The sequence below is a fragment of the Microcaecilia unicolor genome, chromosome 1, assembly GCF_901765095.1.
Source record: "Microcaecilia unicolor chromosome 1, aMicUni1.1, whole genome shotgun sequence".
NCBI classification, from domain to species: domain Eukaryota; kingdom Metazoa; phylum Chordata; class Amphibia; order Gymnophiona; family Siphonopidae; genus Microcaecilia; species Microcaecilia unicolor.
In genome coordinates this window covers 210930562-210952085 of record NC_044031.1, presented here as the reverse complement: position 1 = coordinate 210952085, position 21524 = coordinate 210930562, and the positions used below count along the sequence as shown (strand labels likewise).

Sequence of the window (21524 nt, the reverse complement as noted above, 5' to 3'; positions counted from 1 at the left end):
AATATCACAACACAAAGGCTACAGTATGATATACAAGAACGATTAACAATAACATTGAAGTGAACAAAGAACTAAAAAACACAAGAGACAAAAGATACTTATGATCCTGTTTTTGTAAACACTCTGCTTCCACCCATCCTCCCCATTCCTATAACCTCCTTAATACAACTATGATGGCCCGGTGTATGGATTCTTATGACTCCAGGCCATCTTCATGACATAAATGTACCAAACTCTACCCTGCCCTCCCATCCTCAACCCTCTCCCCCCAGAACCTTGACCCAGCTCAGCATTAAGCGGTAAACAAATCATGTTACACTGCAGAATGTATTTAGTACTGCACTTCTTACCTTGTGTGATAAATAGCAGGTCCAAATGGACAAGAATACCTTTTGTCTCCTTCGGACAGCCCTCGCCTCCCACAGTCCATCACAAGTTAAAGAAAAGCGTCTCTTAGGGGAGATATGTGGGTTGTGAGGATTTAAGTACTGCTGTCCTTGGAGAATACCTGCTACACCTTAAGTAACTTCGCATTCTCTGAGAACATATGGCACTGCAAAATCCTCACATCTGGGACTCTAGCCACAGGCTGTCTTCAACAGAAAAAGGGAAAGACCACAAGTGGTACAGCACAGGCAGACACTAATATCTTTCCTGGCAAGATGCAAAATTTTTCATCTTTTGTTTTTTTGGAAGGCAGCCTGGAACTGAAAGAGAAGGACCGAGGGGCGACAGAGTTGGATTCTAAACCCCAAATAGATTCTGGAGGACTGTCTGACAAAATCTACTATTGCATTGGGAGTCCTGTTCTAGGCAGTAGAGGGATGTGAATATATAGCCAGATATTGATGTTGCAGCTCTGTAAATCTCTTCTGTGGAGGCTGATGTGGGCTACCATCACAGCCACAGAAGCCAGCTCTGTGGGTGCTATGGGTGCTTGAGCAACTCCAGCACCTGAATGGTTAAACAAATGTGTCCTTCTGCTCTTCCATAGTTCCACCATTTATTTATTGCATTTGTATCCCACATTTTCCCACCTATTTGCAGACTCAATGTGGCTTACAATATTACATCATGGCAAGCGCCATTCAAGAGTAGATAAACAATTGGTTACATACAGAAAAAACAAGTGTAACGTATTGGAGTAGTCAATTCAGTAAATCAGAAAACAGTCAGACTATGAAGTAAGTAGTGATGCAGTCAGTTGTCCAAAAAGGAAAACACATGCATCCCCAGTATGTATAAATATATATTGTGATGACCACTAAACATTTTGGGGTCTTTTACAAAGGTGTGCTAGCATTTTTGGTGCAAGTTAATGATTAGCATGCACTAAACACTAGAGATGCCCATAGGAATAAATGAGCATCTCTAGTGCTTAAAGCACACACATATAACACGTGCTAAAAATGATAGTGTGCCTTTGTAAAAGGACCCCTTAATGAATACTCAAGGAGCTGAAACAAGTCAAAATGGCAGTATGCAGTACTTTCTATGGCTTGCATGAATCTCAATGTGAGTGTAAACGTCTTTAGATCCAGACACCATACATAAATCAGACCCCTTTCTGTAGATGTGGTGTGAGGGAGCTTAAGGAAACCATCCTGAACTTTTATTTGGTGAGATATTTATCCAGGGCCCTGAGGTCTAGAATTAGGAGGAATCCTTCCATTTTCCTGCAGTTCAGCAGATTTGACCATGCTGGTCTGTAAAAGGAAACAGTTCCTTTGCAAGTATTTTTCGATGCTGAGAGCTTAATCTTGATGCTGTCTTTGAGCAATTTGGAGGTTGGTCTACCAACTGAAGACAGTATCTTATTCAGACTATTTTGAGAACCCACCTGAGGGGCCATCTGTTTGTAAAATAAAAGTTTGCCTGCCTGCATCAAGCAGGCCATCCAGAAAAAATAAGAGAACTGAAACAATGTTCTCAGAGAGGCAGTCACAACCCCATTCCTGGTTTTAGACGTGACACAGGTTGAAACTTCTAGGCCCTCTGCTGTTTGGGAAGAGAGCAAGAACCTTGTCAATACTGGGAGGAGTGGAAGGTGGAGAATACCTATGGCTCAGAGTAATAGGATTTCCACTGTCCTGCACTCTGATACCTTCTGAAAAAGGAGGCTGGAATGGAAATGGGTCTAGAGAGGGTCTAAAGGGTGTCACATTGCTGCTGGATGAAAGTAGGAACTTCCTGCACTTTATCTCTGAAGAGATTCTCTCCATGGCACAGCATATCAGCAAGCTTTTACTGCACAACCTGTCTGCAGGTTCCAATCCCCATGGCAGAAGCACTAGAGGCCATCTTGAAAATATAATAAGTCACTTGACTATGTATTTTCCACATTCCTTCCCTCTGACTACTAATAAATGGAGTTCATCCCCATTGTCCCTAGAAAGAGTGTCTGCAAACTCTGCAACACTGCACACTACATTCAACAAGCACATGCCCATGAAAATCTGGTACGATGCTATGTGAGACAGGCGTATGGCATTCTGAAAATATCTTTTCCCAAAATGATGTCCTAGCTTCCCTTCATGGGGTAGGGGGAAGGGGACCGAGGAGTGAGTCTTGGAACTCTTGGCTCTTTTAAGAGTGGATTTGATCACCACGGAATGGTGAAGTAGCTGCTGCCTATTCTTGAATTTTATTAATAGGAGATACAGAAAGGGGGACCCCCATATTCTCATCTGTACATCATTATGGAAGCCACGGAACTGGAACACATCCAATGTTTCTGCTCTGGGCTTCTTCACAATTTCTAATTGAAATGAGATAACTTCAGTCATTTCCTATGTTCAAATCAATGAAAGAGAGCTCCTCTAGTGAGGATTTGGGTCTCTTGTGTGGTAGGAAGGGATCTGAAGGGAGATCAGTAGACCTCTCCTCCAAGAAGCTCTCTGGCTCTTCCACAGAATCCATGGCATGCTCTGAGACTCATAGAAGTTGGTCAGGCATCGAGACACTGAGGATTCCCAGTGCCTTAGTGAAGCTTCCTCTCCAATTCACTGGAAATAGACACCGGCGCTAGCAAACTCAACTCTGAGCTCCCTCTGAACCCAGTGTCGAGGCATCTATATGGAGGGCATAGGCCTCAAGTATCAGCTGGATTGCCCCTGTTCTCAACACTGACTGTGCATCATTGCATCAAGTGAAGAAGCGCTCTTCTTTGGGCAGGAATTGGATGATGTCTGCTCCTGATGGGCTCTCTCAATGTTCGAAGTTGACGGTGACTGAAATACTCTTGATGTTGATGCATCTCCAGTGTAGCTCCTGGAACTATGGAGAGCAATGCTTCTGATGCTCATGGACTGTTTTTTTTTTATCACTAAAAAGCCTCTCCCTTTGCTCTTCTCTACCATGAGTCCCTCTCTTGACATCTGTGAAGAGAAAATACAATGCGCAAGATCATGTTTGGGTTCCAGGTACTACAGGCATCAACAAATGGGTATAAGGAATGGATATGGTCCTATTGCATTGGGAACACCCCTTTGAAGCAATTGGGGATCTTCTTTTGGAACATTTCATCTGTAAAAAGAGCTGAAGACAAATCAAACTCGATAATGACAAAAACACCCCAGTCAAGAACTCAAAGCCTAAAAACAGTTCAGACTGTGAAAAAAGAAACTAAACTTGAAAAACAACTAAAGAAACTGACAAGGGAATTAATAAGTAGTTCACAAAAACCCAACATGCCAGTGACAGGACTTACAGAACAGCAGTAAAATGAAAAACAGGTTTAGTGGCTGTGACAAAAAAAAGGTGGAAATGATTAGACTGAGGTGGTCCTGAGTGACAGCGGTAAAGTTACCTAAATGCTTTTATAAAAAGTTGTGGGATACTGTTTCTTGCACCAGGATCCATCAATGGCATCAGATGTGAGGATTTTGACGTCCGGATTATCCTCACTGAAAAGCAACATCTCTATATTAAATAAAAGCCACATTAGAGGAAAGCCTGCAGTATTTAAGCAGAGAATTCTGCTATAAAGACCAGCCTTACTGTAAAATGAAGAATCCCAAGATTACATACAACTTTGCAGTACTTCATAATACGGGTGCCTCTTTGTGTAAAGACAGGGGAAGAAATGTACTCTTTTGTCCTCATACAAGTACTTCAACAAAGCTCAGCTGTACTATATAATTTTTTTTCTATAGATGCTGAGACCTTTCTTCTGCCATTTTTGGTCAAGTAAACACTATTTTTGATGCACTGGAATATAAAATTGGTGGAACAAGTACTGATTAGGAAACAGACTCATCCCATCAACTTTCATAATAGGCAACTGTAGCATGTTTGATAGTCTCATTCTCCCTCCTCAGACTATTTCTCCTTTTCCTACACCAGTACTTTCTATGAATTTTGCAACTGCATGCTTGAAGAATATGAATCAAGTAATGGAACATGCAACAGTTGTTTAAATTCTTCAATATAATGGTGATTTGTACAAGTAACTTTTAATTTAGGTTAACTGTATGAACAGGACAAAATTGCATACAAAGGTCATCATGCCTGATCAACATTGGTGAATACTTCTCAAACTATGAAGGTATAATAATAATCAAAACACTGTTTTGCACACAAGAATGGTTTCTCTGAAAATTTCCTACCCAGAATGTGTGTAAAATTATAGACACAGTACAAGGACACAGGTGCTTTTACAGAAATTGTTAGAGGTGTTCTCAAGGCTAAAAATAGGCTGTATGACAAAGTATGCACACTTTTGAAGCTATACATATTGATTTGCTAGGGTTCAGGTGCTGCCATTTTGCAAGATGGCTCCTGCCTCCCAATTTTATTTATATATTTGAGTATCACAGAGGCATAAGTGCAGTACACAAATCGAGATTCAACCAGACATAAATAATATAAAATTAACAATGTACAAGTCAAAACTAAAAAAACAAGGGAAGTGTATAGCATAACAATATTCACCAATAAACAAAAAAAATTATTAGTTGGCAATCAGGACACAATAGGAAGGAAAAGAAATAAATGGTGCTGCAAAGTTGGACAAGCTAACAAAATTAAACGTTTATAGATAAAAGCTATGATGCTAAGGAATAAGACCAATTAAAAAGCTAAGTCTTCAAAGATGACTATGACATGGATCAGGGTACAAAGAAGTTGGTAATTGGTGCCACAATATGGTAGCTAAAAACTAAAAGCTGTCTTCCTGGGCACAATGACAGCACTAGGATTTACACAGATGATCAATTCTCTAACCCATGCAAAAGGTCACATATTAGACTTGGTGTTCTATAAAGCGAATGCTACATACCTGTAGAAGGTATTCTCCGAGGACAGCAGGCTGATTGTTCTCACTGATGGGGTGACGTCCACGGCAGCCCCTCCAATCGGAAAACTTCACTAGCAAAGTCCTTTGCTAGTCCTCGCGCGCATGCGCGGCCGTCTTCCCGCCCGAAACCGGCTCGAGCCGGCCAGTCCAGTATGTAGCAAGACAATACACTTCAAGGGAAGACACAACTCCAAAGGGGAGGCGGGCGGGTTTGTGAGAACAATCAGCCTGCTGTCCTCGGAGAATACCTTCTACAGGTATGTAGCATTCGCTTTCTCCGAGGACAAGCAGGCTGCTTGTTCTCACTGATGGGGTATCCCTAGCCCCCAGGCTCACTCAAAACAACAACCATGGTCAATTGGGCCTCGCAACGGCGAGGACATAACTGAGATTGACCTAAAAAATTTACCAACTAACTGAGAGTGCAGCCTGGAACAGAACAAACAGGGCCCTCGGGGGGTGGAGTTGGATCCTAAAGCCCAAACAGGTTCTGAAGAACTGACTGCCCGAACCGACTGTCGCGTCGGGTATCCTGCTGCAGACAGTAATGAGATGTGAATGTGTGGACAGATGACCACGTCGCAGCTTTGCAAATTTCTTCAATGGAGGCTGACTTCAAGTGGGCTACCGACGCAGCCATGGCTCGAACATTATGAGCCGTGACATGACCCTCAAGAGCCAGCCCCGCCTGGGCGTAAGTGAAGGAAATGCTAGCCAATTGGATATGGTGCGTTTTCCTACAGCCACTCCCCTCCTATTGGGATCAAAAGAAACAAACAATTGGGCGGACTGTCTGTGGGGCTGTGTCCGCTCCAGATAGAAGGCCAATGCTCTCTTGCAGTCCAATGTGTGCAGCTGACACTCAGCAGGGCAGGAATGAGGACGGGGAAAGAATGTTGGCAAGACAATTGACTGGTTCAGATGGAACTCCGACACGACCTTTGGCAGAAACTTAGGGTGAGTGCGGAGGACTACTCTGTTGTGATGAAATTTGGTGTAAGGGGCCTGGGCTACCAGGGCCTGAAGCTCACTGACTCTACGAGCCGAAGTAACTGCCACCAAGAAAATGACCTTCCAGGTCAAGTACTTCGGATGGCAGGAATTCAGTGGCTCAAAAGGAGGTTTCATCAGCTGGGTGAGAACGACATTGAGATCCCATGACACTGTAGGAGGCTTGACAGGGGGCTTTGACAAAAGCAAACCTCTCATGAAGCGAACAACTAAAGGCTGTCCTGAGATCGGCTTACCTTCCACACGGTAATGGTATGCACTAATCGCACTAAGGTGAACCCTTACGGAGTTGGTCTTGAGACCAGACTCAGACAAGTGCAGAAGGTAATCAAGCAGGGTCTGTGTAGGACAAGAGCGAGGATCTAAGGCCTTGCTGTCACACCAGACGGCAAACCTCCTCCATTGAAAGAAGTAACTCCTCTTAGTGGAATCTTTCCTGGAAGCAAGCAAGATGCGGGAGACACCCTCTGACAGACCCAAAGAGGCAAAGTCTACGCCCTCAACATCCAGGCCGTAAGAGCCAGCGACTGGAGGTTGGGATGCAGAAGAGCCCCTTCGTCCTGTGTGATGAGGGTCGGAAAACACTCCAATCTCCACGGTTCTTCGGAGGACAACTCCAGAAGAAGAGGGAACCAGATCTGACGCGGCCAAAAGGGAGCAATCAGAATCATGGTGCCTCGGTCTTGCTTGAGTTTCAACAAAGTCTTCCCCACCAGAGGGATGGGAGGATAAGCATACAGCAGGCCCTCCCCCCAATCCAGGAGGAAGGCATCCGATGCCAGTCTGCCGTGGGCCTGAAGCCTGGAACAGAACTGAGGGACTTTGTGGTTCACTCGAGATGCGAAGAGATCTACCAAGGGGGTGCCCCACGCTTGGAAGACCTGGCGCACCACTCGGGAGTTGAGCGACCACTCGTGAGGTTGCATAATCCTGCTCAACCTGTCGGCCAGACTGTTGTTTACGCCTGCCAGATATGTGGCTTGGAGCACCATGCCGAGACGGCGAGCCCAGAGCCACATGCTGACGGCTTCCTGACACAGGGGGCGAGATCCGGTGCCCCCCTGCTTGTTGACATAGTACATGGCAACCTGGTTGTCTGTCTGAATTTGGATAATTTGGTGGGACAGCCGATCTCTGAAAGCCTTCAGAGCGTTCCAGATCGCTCGCAACTCCAGAAGATTGATCTGTAGACCGCGTTCCTGGAGGGACCAGCTTCCTTGGGTGTGAAGCCCATCGACATGAGCTCCCCATCCCAGGAGAGACGCATCCGTGGTCAGCACTTTTTGTGGCTGAGGAATTTGGAAAGGACGTCCCAGAGTCAGATTGGACCAAATCGTCCACCAATACAGGGATTCGAGAAAACTCGTGGACAGGTGGATTACATCTTCTAGATCCCCAGCAGCCTGAAACCACTGGGAAGCTAGGGTCCATTGAGCAGATCTCATGTGAAGGCGGGCCATGGGAGTCACATGGACTGTGGAGGCCATGTGGCCCAGCAATCTCAACATCTGCCGAGCTGTGATCTGCTGGGACGCTCGCACCCGCGAGAGGAGGGACAACAAGTTGTTGGCTCTCGCCTCTGGGAGATAGGCGCGAGCCGTCCGAGAATCCAGCAGAGCTCCTATGAATTCGAGTCTCTGTGATGGGAGAAGATGGGACTTTGGGTAATTTATCACAAACCCCAGTAGCTCCAGGAGGCGAATAGTCATCTGCATGGACTGCAGGGCTCCTGCCTCGGATGTGTTCTTCACCAGCCAATCATCGAGATATGGGAACACGTGTACCCCCAGCCTGCGAAGTGCCGCTGCTACTACAGCCAGGCACTTTGTGAACACCCTGGGCGCAGAGGCGAGCCCAAAGGGTAGCACACAGTACTGGAAGTGACGTGTGCCCAGCTGAAATCGCAGATACTGTCTGTGAGCTGGCAGTATCGGGATGTGTGTGTAGGCATCCTTCAAGTCCAGAGAGCATAGCCAATCGTTTTGCTGAATCATGGGGAGAAGGGTGCCCAGGGAAAGCATCCTGAACTTTTCTTTTTCGAGATATTTGTTCAGGGCCCTTAGGTCTAGGATGGGACGCATCCCCCCTGTTTTCTTTTCCACAAGGAAGTACCTGGAATAGAATCCCAGCCCTTCTTGCCCGGATGGCACGGGCTCGACCGCATTGGCGCTGAGAAGGGCGGAGAGTTCCTCTGCAAGTACCTTCTTGTGTTGGAAGCTGTAAGACTGAGCTCCCGGTGGACAATTTGGAGGTTTTGATGTCAAATTGAGGGTGTATCCCTGCCGGACTATTTGCAGAACCCACTGATCGGAGGTTATGAGAGGCCACCTTTGGTGAAAAGCTTTCAACCTCCCTCCGACTGGCAGGTCGCCCGGCACGGACACTTGGATGTCGGCTATGCTCTGCTGGAGCCAGTCAAAAGCTCGCCCCTTGCTTTTGCTGGGGAGCCGCGGGGCCTTGCTGAGTCGCACGCTGCTGACGAGAGCGAGCGCGCTGGGGCTTAGCCTGGGCCGCAGGCTGTCGGGAAGGAGGATTGTACCTACGCTTGCCAGAAGAGTAGGGAACAGTCTTCCTTCCCCCGAAAAATCGTCTACCTGTAGAGGTAGAGGCTGAAGGCTGCCGGCGGGCGAATTTGTCGAATGCGGTGTCCCGCTGGTGGAGAGACTCTACCACCTGTTCAACTTTTTCGCCAAAAATATTGTCCGCACGGCAAGGCGAGTCCGCAATCCGCTGCTGGAGTCTATTCTCCAGGTCGGCGGCACGCAGCCATGAGAGCCTGCGCATCACCACACCTTGAGCAGCGGCCCTGGACGCAACATCAAAAGTGTCATAAACTCCTCTGGCCAGGAATTTTCTGCACGCCTTCAGCTGCCTGACCACCTCCTGAAAAGGCTTGGCTTGCTCGGGGGGAAGAGCATCAACCAAGCCCGCCAACTGCCGCACATTGTTCCGCATGTGTATGCTCGTGTAGAGCTGGTAAGACTGGATCTTGGACACGAGCATAGAGGAATGGTAGGCCTTCCTCCCAAAGGAGTCTAAGGTTCTAGCGTCCTTGCCCGGGGGCGCCGAAGCATGTTCCCTAGAACTCTTAGCCTTCTTTAGGGCCAAATCCACAACTCCAGAGTCATGAGGCAACTGATTGCGCATCAGCTCTGGGTCCCCATGGATCCGGTACTGGGACTCGATCTTCTTGGGAATGTGGGGATTAGTTAAGGGTTTTGTCCAGTTCGCAAGCAATGTCTTTTTTAGGACATGGTGCAAGGGAACAGTGGACGCTTCCTTAGGTGGAGAAGGATAGTCCAGGAGCTCAAACATTTCAGCCCTGGGCTCGTCCTCCACAACCACCGGGAAGGGGATGGCCGTAGACATCTCCCGGACAAAGGAAGCGAAAGACAGGCTCTCAGGAGGAGAAAGCTGCCTTTCAGGAGAGGGAGTGGGATCAGACGGAAGACCCTCAGACTCCTCGTCAGAGAATTATCTGGGGTCTTCCTCTTCCTCCCACGAGGCCTCACCCTCGGTGTCAGACACAAGTTCCCGAACCTGTGTCTGCAACCTCGCCCTGCTCGACTCAGTGGAACCACGTCCACGACGGGGGCGTCGAGAGGAAGACTCCCTCGCCCGCATCGGCGAAGCTCCCTCCGCCGACGTAGTCGGGGAGCCCTCCTGGGAGGTGGCCGCGGTCGGTACCGACGTCGGGGACCTCAACCTGGGCGATGGGCCAGCCGGCGCCACGCTCGACGGTACCGGAGGCGCAAGCACCGCCGGTACCGGAGGGGTAGGGCGCAACAGCTCTCCCAGAATCTCTGGGAGAACAGCCCGGAGGCTCTCGTTCAGAGTGGCTGCAGAAAAAGGCTGAGAGGTCGATGCAGGCGTCGACGTCAGAACCTGTTCCGGGCGAGGAGGCTGTTCCGGGCTGTCCAGAGTGGAGCGCATCGACACCTCTTGAACAGAGGGTGAGCGGTCCTCTCGGTGCCGATGCCTGCTGGGTGCCGAATCCCTCGGCGACCCAGAGCTCTCGGTGCCGACACGGGGAGGAGACCGGTGTCGATGCTTCTTCGATTTCTTCCGAAGCATGTCACCGGAGCTCCCCGGCACCGACGAGGAGGACATAGAATCCATCCGTCGCTTCCTCGGGGCCGAGACCGAAGAGGGTCGATCTCGGGGGGGCTGTACCGCAGGAGCCCTCAGGGTAGGAGGAGACCCACCCGAGGGCTCACCGCCACCAGCAGGGGAATGGACAGCCCTCACCTGCACTCCACTCGATGCACCACCGTCCGACGACATCAGGAGACGAGGTCCCGGTACCACCGACGTCGATGCAGCTATCCGATGTCTCGGCGCCGATGCAGAGGCCCGATGCCTCGATGCACGGGCGGCCGAGGAAGATGGTCTGGACGCTGACGACGTCGATGCACTCGAAGATCCCGGTGCCGATGCCGACGAAGAGCCCGAGAACAACACGTTCCACTGGGCTAGTCTCGCTACCTGAGTCCGCCTTTGAAGCAGGGAACACAGACTGCAGTTCTGAGGGCGGTGCTCAGCCCCCAGACACTGAAGACACGACGAGTGTCGATCAGTGAGCGAGATAACCCGGGCGCACTGGGTGCACTTCTTGAAGCCGCTGGAAGGCTTCGATGTCATGGGCGGAAAAATCACGCCGGCGAAATCAAAAGCCGAAATGGCGAAAATTGAAGCACCAAAAATTTAGAGGGAGAAAAATCTCGACCGAGGCCGAAAGAGGCCTACCCCGACGACGAAAGAAAACTTATCGGGGCAAAAAGCTGGAAGTACGGGGAGGATTGACACGAAACCCGGGGAGGGTTTCCGGAGCACTTCCCGCACTAGAACAAAGCCTTTCCGAAGAAAAAACACGCTCAAAAAAACTTTGGACGCGCGAGGTCGACTTTCCGGGGCTCGACACGGCGAAAAAACGACCGTACCGAGTGCGGACAAAAGAAGACTGGCCGGCTCGAGCCGGTTTCGGGCGGGAAGACGGCCGCGCGGGCGCGCGAGGACTAGCAAAGGACTTTGCTAGTGAAGTTTTCCGATTGGAGGGGCTGCCGTGGACGTCACCCCATCAGTGAGAACAAGCAGCCTGCTTGTCCTCGGAGAAAGGGGTTGACATCCCAGAATACTGGGATAGCAAGTATTGAAATAACACCCCTAACATGGACAGACCACTTTCTAATTAGGTTTTCCCTAAGTGACCTAAAGGGCACCTCCCGGAGTTTGGAAGGAGATCAGAGATTAGAAAAAGCTGACTATTGAGAATTTCCTAGAGGCCTTGGACTATCCACATGTAGATGAAAAGACAACTATAGTGACAAAGCAGGTTATTTGGAATACACACTTAGCTAAGACTCTAAAGAAAATGGCACCACTATAAAGGTCTTATGCCCCACCCACAAAATGCTCACCTTGGTTTTCTCCAGAACTTTGGACCTTTAAGCACAAAGCATGGAAACTAGAAAGGAGATGCTGTAAATCTTGCCTGGATGAGGACAGGCTAAACTGTAGAAAACACATGACAAAGTACCACTAAGTCTTAACAGCCAAAACACAATATTTCTCTCAATGCATTGAATAGGCTGCCAGTTCAACCAAGCGCCTGTTCAGCATAGCAAACATCAACCCCCACAAGAGAACCAGACTGCCCAGTCACAACTGAACTGCAATATTTTGCTGCATACTTTGCCAATAAATTGAAAGTCTCTGCCTTGATTTACAGGCACTCCCACCCAGTCTCCAGTCAGCTAACTGGGAGCCTGATACTCAAAACCTAACACTGGCGCTAAAGGTGATTATAGCCAGTGTTGGTGTGCTGCCCAATGCTTTAATGGTTTCAGAGCGAGTGCTCAAACCATTAGTGCAGAGTGCATTTAAATGCAGCCATTTAGTATTCCCACTGAATGCTAAAAAAAAAAAAAAAAGGAGCTGTCAGGTGCATTTAGCACCAGCGAAAACAATGGCAGGTCTGGGGCAGCATTAGAAGGGTTAGTGGGGAGAAGGTTTGTCTAACTTATCCAGTCTCTCCCACCAACCAGATCACCCTGCCCTGAACGGATTCCAGTGCCAACCCCCAACATCGACCTCTCTGACCTTTAAAAAAAATGCACCTAGTGGTCAAGAGGACCTCTCCTGGCCCACCCTAACAAAAGGCCATAGTGGTCCAGTGAACCCTGACAACCCCCCCCCCCCAAAAAAAAAAATGTAGTCAAAGCCCTGGTGGCCCATTAGGACCCCTGGCCTGGTCTGGCCAGACCCCCTTCATAGCCCCAACATGCCTAAAGATAGCAGGGAGGAGGGAGCAGGTTTAACTACAAAGGGTCTGCAACAACTCCAGTTGATTGAGAATACTACAACAAGACTAACAGAAGGTTGTTAGCGACATGACCACATCACACCATTTTTGAAAAAACTTCACAGGGCTAAATTTAAAAATCTATGTCTATCTTCAAGGCCCTTAAAAAAATGACACAGAGTACTTGAAAAGCAGGATCTCCTCTATACACCTCCAAGGACATTAAGGTCCTCCCAAGAACTATACCTAACCACACCCTCTGCAAAGGGCATCATGCAATGTGATACCCACCAGTGAGCCTTCTCCGGAGTAGCCCCCACCCTCTGGAAAGCACTCCCTGAAGGGCTTCACTTAACCCAAGACTATTTCTACTTCAGAAAGCAGGTAAAAGCTTGGATCTTCATCCCAGCCTTTAATGGAAAAAGTGTGCATATTGTAGCAGGGCATATTTATCCACTACTACCCTAGCAGATAATATTGAAACACTTCATGTGCAACTTTCTTTCCTGTTACTCTATCTTATCTATCTACATGTTCTATCTTTGCTATATTCTAGCTATTAAAATGTGTTATTGCATATTGTGTTGACACTGTAATGTAATGTATTATGCCATACTGTTATTTGAATATTTTTGCTGCTGTAAATGTCTATTGCTTATATTTGACTTATTCTTGCTGTATACTGCCTTGACTGAATTTCTTCAAAAAGAAGGTAAATAAATCCTAATAAATAAGTAAAAATAAAATAAAAGCCACAGTTTGAAAGGTGTTCAGAACAATTACTAGGGCCTGATGATCGAAGTGATATATGGATGGTTTCCATAGGATCATTCCCTCACAGACTGACAGTGAGCCACCTTAGGGTAGGTGGAGTTACACCTACTGAGTCAGAGGACCAGAATCAAAAGGGGGAGGCCCCGGGGCAAGAGGTCTCCAAAGGAGTAGCAAAAGATGCCCGAGTCAAGAAGCCTCTATGGAGCAGTCCTGAGTAAAGGCCTCCCAGCAAAGAGAGAGAGAGAGGCAGAGCTACAGTCCTGAAAGAAGAGGAATAGCCTAAGGGTTTCCCTGGGGTGGAAAACTAAGTAGTTATGTCAGCTTCCAAGAGTGGATGCCAAGGTAGGAGAGAACCTATGAATTGGTGTGTGTTCCGAAGGGACCTGATAGTTGCCACAATGTTGGGCCTGGCTATGAAACGTACTACCTTATGCGAGAGAGACCTCATTACATCCTTTTTGGTGTGTGTGTGTGTGTGTGTGTGTGTGTAAAAATCAAATTTACTGCTGTATTCTGAAGCAATCACAAAGGTGGAGGAGTTGGGAGAACATGTTTATGGAGTGGAGGTTCTATTGCCCAGTTATACCACTGAGTTGTTTTTCAGGTGACAGGTCAGGCATGCATGGCCCACTGGGGCCTCTAAGGATGTCCGATGAAGAGAATCACCCAAAGGTAGGTATCCTGGGCTTGAGGGAGGGAAGAGGAGGGGAACACCACTGTGACAAGCTCCCTGGCATAGTTAAGCCACAATGTGTGTCCCCTTGCCATCTAAAACATACAGAGAATGACACTGACACCTGCTGTCTTGGTGTGCGTTTTCACAGTCAACCATCATGCTGATGGATCTTCTTGAAGGTGCTATCAGAAAGTTGGCCTGAGCTCCACAACTTGAGGCACTGCAGCAGGAAGTGGAAGAGTAAGAGAAGTAGGGAGAAGAGGAAAGAGAGGATAAGGAGAGCGGGCGGAACAGAAAAAGGGGATGAGGATGATGAGGAAAAAGAAAGAAGAAACAATAGAGGAAAAGGGAGAGAAGAAAGGACTGAAGGGATGGAAAGGATAGAGAAGGAGGAGGAGGAGAAAAGGGAGCCAAACTCTTATAAGAGGGGAGCAAGCAGGCCCTGAACCTCCCCCATTAGCCGCCACCACAACCCATGCTACTTCCTCTGCTCCACCTATCCCAGCTTGTCCCAGCTGTGATGCAACCTCCAGAGGAGGACCATGTTTAGGTAATTATAATCATAACTGATTCTGATGAAGAATATGCACCCCCCCCCCCCCAGCACCCCCTCCCCCAGCAGAATCTATCCCCCTCCACCAAATGCTCCAGCTCTGGGCTACTTGAATGTATTGCTCCATACTGGCCTGCAGATGACATTAGAACAGTGGTGAAAGAGGTTGAGCTGATCTGGGAGGATATGGGCCACAGGCTAAGGGCCATTGAGGGTCATGATGAGGGGATCCAATACATTCTAAGGAAAATATTATGTGGTTCCTTCCAATTTTTCTTTGATTTTGTAATAATTTTCCTTGTTTTCTACATGAGCTTTAAAATTTGCCTAATTAATTATTGGAAAAGATGAACCAAAAACAAAACAAGACCTATTCTGATAAGCTACTGCTAGTTTCCGTTCCCTCCAATAAAGAACTGTAGAGTCAAAACACGTCTTTTTCTAAAACCTTTTTTCCACTTCTTAGTTTTCAAGATATTTCAAGACATTTCTACCTGTTAATTTATCACATACAAGGTGAAACCAAAATTACCAAGATAGAAAGCAAGAACCTGGATTGAAGGATGACAGTGGTTAATCCCGTTCTCAAAAAAGAGTTTAAAGCAGGTAATGAGTAATTGGTTACCATTCTGTTTCTAAACTGGCTAAACTGCTGGAATTAAAAGTTTATGAGCAGCTTATGGAGTTAAACTGTTTCATGCTTCAGATCTGTATTTTCATCCGGCTCATAGCACTGAGATTGTGTTGCTGGTGATGATGGATGGGCTGAGAGTTATGCTTCTGCTTCGATTCAGCTAGATTTGTCAGCTGCCTTGGATACCGCTCACTATGAGCTGCTGCTTTCCCAGTTGTAGCATCCTGGGAATTGGGAGGTTTTCTATTGCACTGGTTTGTGCCTATTTTTTTTCAGTAGGCAACGGTCACTGAACAGTTCATTTCTGAGTGATAAGGGGGCAATTCCGTCATGTATGTGCTTAAAAATAGAACATAAGTGCCCAAAAAACGAGTACGCAGGTGCTCCAGTGCTACGCCTATTTACAGGCGTATAAATACATACATTTGTCTAATTTATTTCATGTCCAAGGTTTCACAATACAGATATGAGTGTGTTAGACAACTCACTCACACTGAGTCCTACTTAACTTTGTAGCTGAGCAGTCTACTAGTATTGTTGGTATCTTATGATCTCCTTAAACTGATTAGGATCCACATTGCTATGGATATAGATTGTGTTAAAGAAAATAAGGGCCTTGTTTACAAAGCCATGCTAAGGGTACGCTAGCGTTTTTAGCGCTCGCTAAATGCTAAGTTGCCTATAGGAACATATGGGTGACTCTAGTGTTTAGCTCACGCTAATTTTAGCGCAAACTAAAGACACTAGTGCACCTTAGTAAACAGGGCCCTAAGAATCTGAAACATATAACTAAATGTATTTAAAAAGTGTAAGTGTATGACATGAAAGACTGCAAGAAACAAGGGAGAGACTTAAAACTTGCTCATGAATGAATTTCCTAACATTTTTGAACCTGACCCAATTGAAAATTTCCTTGCCCTCAGTGAACCGAGGTCATTTTTAATATGGTTGATGCCAGGCCCATGCTTCACCTTGTTTTGTCTAAATTTGGAGCCATTTTGTGAATTTTTGCGGATGTTGGTATACACCAGAGAAGATGAAAGGATTGAACTGCTGCTACATTACTTTGAACAATGTTTGAAAGATAAGAGAAGCTTAAAAACTGTTGAAAGAATGGTATGAATGTTGTGTAGATAAAAGTAAAGGTTCTAGTCATTAAAATGTTTTAAAAATGTTTCTAAACACCCTGGAGGAAAGGAGATACTGATCCTTTAAAGTAATTTTCTTGCATGTCTTTAAATCATGCTTAAATACATAGGAAGGTTGCTATAAATGTTCGTGTTACCTGATAGATAAAAAGAATAAAGCCTGCTCAATATAAATTTTCTTATGTTTTCAATAAATGTAAAGTATTTCTTTAATGTAAAAATTGTTTCCATAAGAGATAATGTAGCTGCACTACTGTGTAGCAATCTGGTCCAGATTTATATCAGCTTCAAACAAGAATAGAGATATTTCAATCCTAGAGTTATTAAGATGAATAAAAGGAACTTGGGTATTAAGGTGAATAAATCTTTATAGGGAGAGTGGAGGGCATTAATGGATCATTTACACAGTGGCATTCCACATATCCTTTTCAGGCTATAACAAATGTTTACTTTTTCTTGCTGAACAGTTCCCAAATGCCTGCTTTTAGCGTATTTCACTATTCATGCCTATTCTGGTATTACCCCTATAAAGGCCAAAACAAATTTGGATGAAATCAGCCCAAAATGAAATATTTTAAAATCATAGAAAAGTCTTTTAAAGCATGCCCTTTGCAATTACTGTTAAAGGAACATATAAACATATCCTTGGGTCACAAGGTGGCACCAAAGTATAACAATGCAGAGGGATAAAAGTAGGAACAAAAGGCAGATGACAAAACTTTTTTTTTAAACATTGTCTTTTGTGTACAGTAAACATTGATCATAATTTTAACAGGCAGAAAACCAAACATAAAGAATTTGACTACACAATCAGCCTGACATATCTACTGAAGAGCACGTAAAACGAAGATCATTGGAAATGGATGGATACATTTAACACTGCGTACGCCTTGTAGCGCTATAGAAATGCTAAATAGTAGTAACACTTGTATAGGAATGGGAACAAAAGGGCAACTTTTAGGGGTTCTCAACCCAGTCCTTGGAACACACCTAGCCAGACTGGTTTTCATGATATCCACAATGAATAAGAATGAGATAAATTTGCATGCACTGCCTTCGTTGGTTTTAAATTCAGATTTTCTTTCATCTATCATGAGACTGAAACCAGGAGAAAAGCATTTCTTGAAATGTGCCCCAAGCCTATTTTGATGGTGCCACCTTTTTGATTTATTTTCCTTATCAGTATATTCTTTTTTAAATCATTATTTATTGAAATAAATACAAAACATACAACTTACAAAATCATATCAAACAAACACAAAAATATCAAAAATAATTTATACAAAATTAAATAAATGAAATTTAATAAACAGCATTAGGACTTGAAAATGCACAATCTGCATTACATACAAATAATAAAAGCAATAAGAAATGCAATAAAACCGCAACACAGAGCCATATTCTGTAAAATACTAAGGAAGTCTTTCACAGGTTGGCAGACCGCGGGCCAAACTGAGGCTTCATAGTGGTGTCTGTCCAAATCTATCTAGTTATTTTTTGATACTACTTATATAAGTGTTGCCGTACTGGCTTTTAGCTCTATTACGTTTTGCTTTCCTGTGCTCGTTGTAGTTCCTTTCTTTTTGTTATCAGTTTTTGATATTTTATTGTAAACCGCATTGAAAGAAATTTCTCTAGACGGCATATCAAGTCTAATAAAACTTGAAACTTGATATTAGAAAACATTTAGTAGTACTATTGTTCTTTTTTGCTCAATAAAGCTCATAACGATAAATTATAAAAGCAATACTATTACAATTTCCGTATGGAATAATCCCAATGTCTTAATTGATCAAAAGCCAATTTGTTGTCCTATATGGACTTTATTCAATGTATTAGTTATTCTAAATCATCTACTTTATCTGAACTAGTGCAGAAGTTTAATATACCATGTGATCAATTCTCTTTTTGGCTACAGTTACATAAAGTGATCAAACAGAAGAATGTTTGTTTGTCTGTAATGCCGCATGCTCCCGAGTTTGAAAGTTTATGCATTAAAATCCTGATAGCAGGCCATCACGTGTCCAATTTCTATAAACGTCTTAGAGATCAAGAGGTTTCTAAAATAGATGACTTACAAAAAACGTGGGAACAAGACTTAGATAAAACACTTTCTCCTTCAGGGTAGAAGCAATCCTTATTTTTTCCTTGTGCATAGGGCCTTTTTCAAGTGTATTCTAATATGTGATGGTTTGAAATGTGTCTTTTATTTGAGCCTTCTCAATTACATTTTTTTCTTGGAAAATAATAGGTTTTAAACTTGATCCACCAGGTTAGGGCGTAACTTGTATGTGGGATGTTAAGATATAGAGGGGATTCTTTATTAGGTTAGTTGTATTTTTACCTTTTTCTATATTGGACCTTGTACCAGAGTTTTCTACGTGGACTTTGATTTGTGGACTTTACAAGATATATCAATAAGAAATGTTTTTATTTCTTATTGCTTTGTCACTCATCCTCTTTGCTTTCAAGATGATGCCCGATATAAAATATAAAGTGGAATTTAAAAAACCCAACAGAAGTGCAGGTCTTATGAAGTATGGAAGATGAACTTCACGTTAAATCTGGAAGAAGGAAACAGAACATCTATTTATTATATAATGGTTAGAGCTGCACATTTAACACATTAATAATGTGAATAACATGTTAAATTTTTAACATGCATTAATAACTAACACAACTAATGACATCATCCCTCTGTCTTCCACCTGCAGCCATCCAGCTTTGCCCCATCTTCCCCCTCCCAATATTCTGCTTTGCCCCATCTGTCTCTCTTTCCTTTCCACTCTAATCTTCATCCCATTAGCTTCTGCTTCTGCACCAAGCCTACCGTTGCTACTCTGGATCTTCACAGTGGATCCAGCATCAGCACCAAGTAGAAGGCAGGTGCAAGGACACGTCCCTCTGTGTGCTACCACTGGCTCTGCCAAAGACACCAAAGGTGGCTCCTCTCAAAGCTGGAGATTTACCTCTGCAATACTGGAGAATGCTGGAAGTTTTTCTTGTGGGCTCCAAACATGTCTAAAACCAGTTTTAGCAGATATATATGCCAAAACCTGATATATTCTAATCAATAAATAGAAACTAACATTATTTTTCTACCTTCGTTGTCTGGTCATTTTATTTTTCTTATCATTTGATCCCAGGCTCTGGTTTCTGTTTTCCTCTGTACATAAGTAATGCCACACTGGGAAAAGACCAAGGGTCCATCGAGCCCAGCATCCTGTCCACAACAGTGGCCAATCCAGGCCAAGGGCACCTGGCAAGCTTCCCAAACGTACAAACATTCTATACATGTTATTCCCGGAATTGTGGATTTTTCCCAAGTCCATTTAGTAGCGGCTTATGGACTTGTCCTTTAAGAAACCGTCTAACCCCCTTTTAAACTCTGCCAAGCTAACCGCCTTCACCACGATCTCCGGCAACGAATTCCAGAGTTTAATTACGCGTTGGGTGAAGAAACATTTTCTCTGATTTGTTTTAAATTTACTACACTGTAGTTTCATCACATGCCCTCTAGTCCTAGTATTTTTGGAAAGCGTGAACAGACGCTTCACATCCACCTGTTCCACTCCACTCATTATTTTATATACCTCTATCATGTCTCCCCTCAGCCGTCTCTTCTCCAAGCTGAAAAGCCCTAGCCTCCTTAGTCTTTCTTCATAGGGAAGTTGTCCCATCCCCACTATCATTTTAGTCGCCCTTCGCTGCACCTTTTCCAATTCTACTATATCTTTCTTGAGATGCGGCGACCAGAATTGAACACAATACTCAAGGTGCGGTCACACCATGGAGCGATATAACAGCATTATAACATCCTCACACCTGTTTTCCATACCTTTCCTAATAATACCCAACATTCTATTCGCTTTCCAAGCTGCAGCAGCACACTGAGCAGAAGGTTTCAGTGTATTATCGACGACGACACCCAGATCCCTTTCTTGGTCCGTAACTCCTAACGTGGAACCTTGCATGACGTAGCTATAATTCGGGTTTCTTTTTTCCCACATGCATCACCTTGCACTTGCTCACATTAAACGTCATCTGCCATTTAGCCGCCCAGTCTCCCAGTCTCGTAAGGTCCTTCTGTAATTTTTCACAATCCTGTCGCGAGTTAACGACTTTGAATAACTTTGTGTCATCAGCAAATTTAATTACCACGTTAGTTACTCCCATCTCTAAATCATTTATAAATATATTAAAAAGCAGCGCTCCTAGCACAGATCTCTGAGGAACCCCACTAACTACCCTTCTCCATTGTGAATACTGCCGATTTAACCCCACTCTCTGTTTCCTATCCTTCAACCAGTTTTTAATCCACAATAGGACTTTTCCTCCTATCTCATGACCCTCCAATTTCCTCTGTCGCCTTTCATGAGGTACCTTGTCAAACGCCTTTTGAAAATCCAGATACACAATATCAACCGGCTCCCCTTTGTCCACATGTTTGTTTACTCCTTCAAAGAATTGAAGTAAATTGGTCAGGCAAGATTTCCCCACACAAAAGCCGTGCTGACTCGGTCTCAGTAATCCATGTCCTCGGATGTGCTCTGTAATTTTGTTTTTAATAATAGCCTCTACCATTTTCCCCAGCACCGACGTCAGACTCACCGGTCTATAATTTCTCGGATCTCCCCTGGAACCTTTTTTAAAAATCGGCGTTACATTGGCCACCCTCCAATCTTCCGGTACCACGCTCGATTTTAAGGATAAATTGCATATCACTAGCAGTAGCTCCGCACGCTCATTTTTCAGTTCTATCAGTACTCTAGGATGAATACCATCCGGTCCAGGAGATTTGCTACTCTTCAGTTTGCTGAACTGCTCCATTACGTCCTCCAGGTTTACCGTGAAGTCAGTAAGTTTCTCCGACTCGTCCGCTTGAAATATCATTTCCGACACCGGTATCCCACCCAAATCTTCCTCGGTGAAGACCGAAACAAAGAATTAATTCAATCTCTCCACTACGTCTTTGTCTTCCTTGATCGCCCCTTTTACCCCTCGGTCATCCAGCAGCCCAACCGATTCTTTTGCCGGCTTCCTGCTTTTAATATACCGAAAAAAAATTGATTATGCTTTTTTGCCTCTAATGCTATCTTTTTTTCCGTAATCTTATCTGTCTTGCCAGGGT

General features: G+C 45.0%; 1 protein-coding gene across 1 annotated transcript in view; it reads right to left on the bottom strand.

The window, feature by feature from the left end:
* VPS41 (VPS41 subunit of HOPS complex) overlaps positions 1–21524 on the bottom strand; it is a 449214-nt gene that overhangs the window by 208026 nt on the left and 219664 nt on the right. The window lies entirely within an intron of this gene.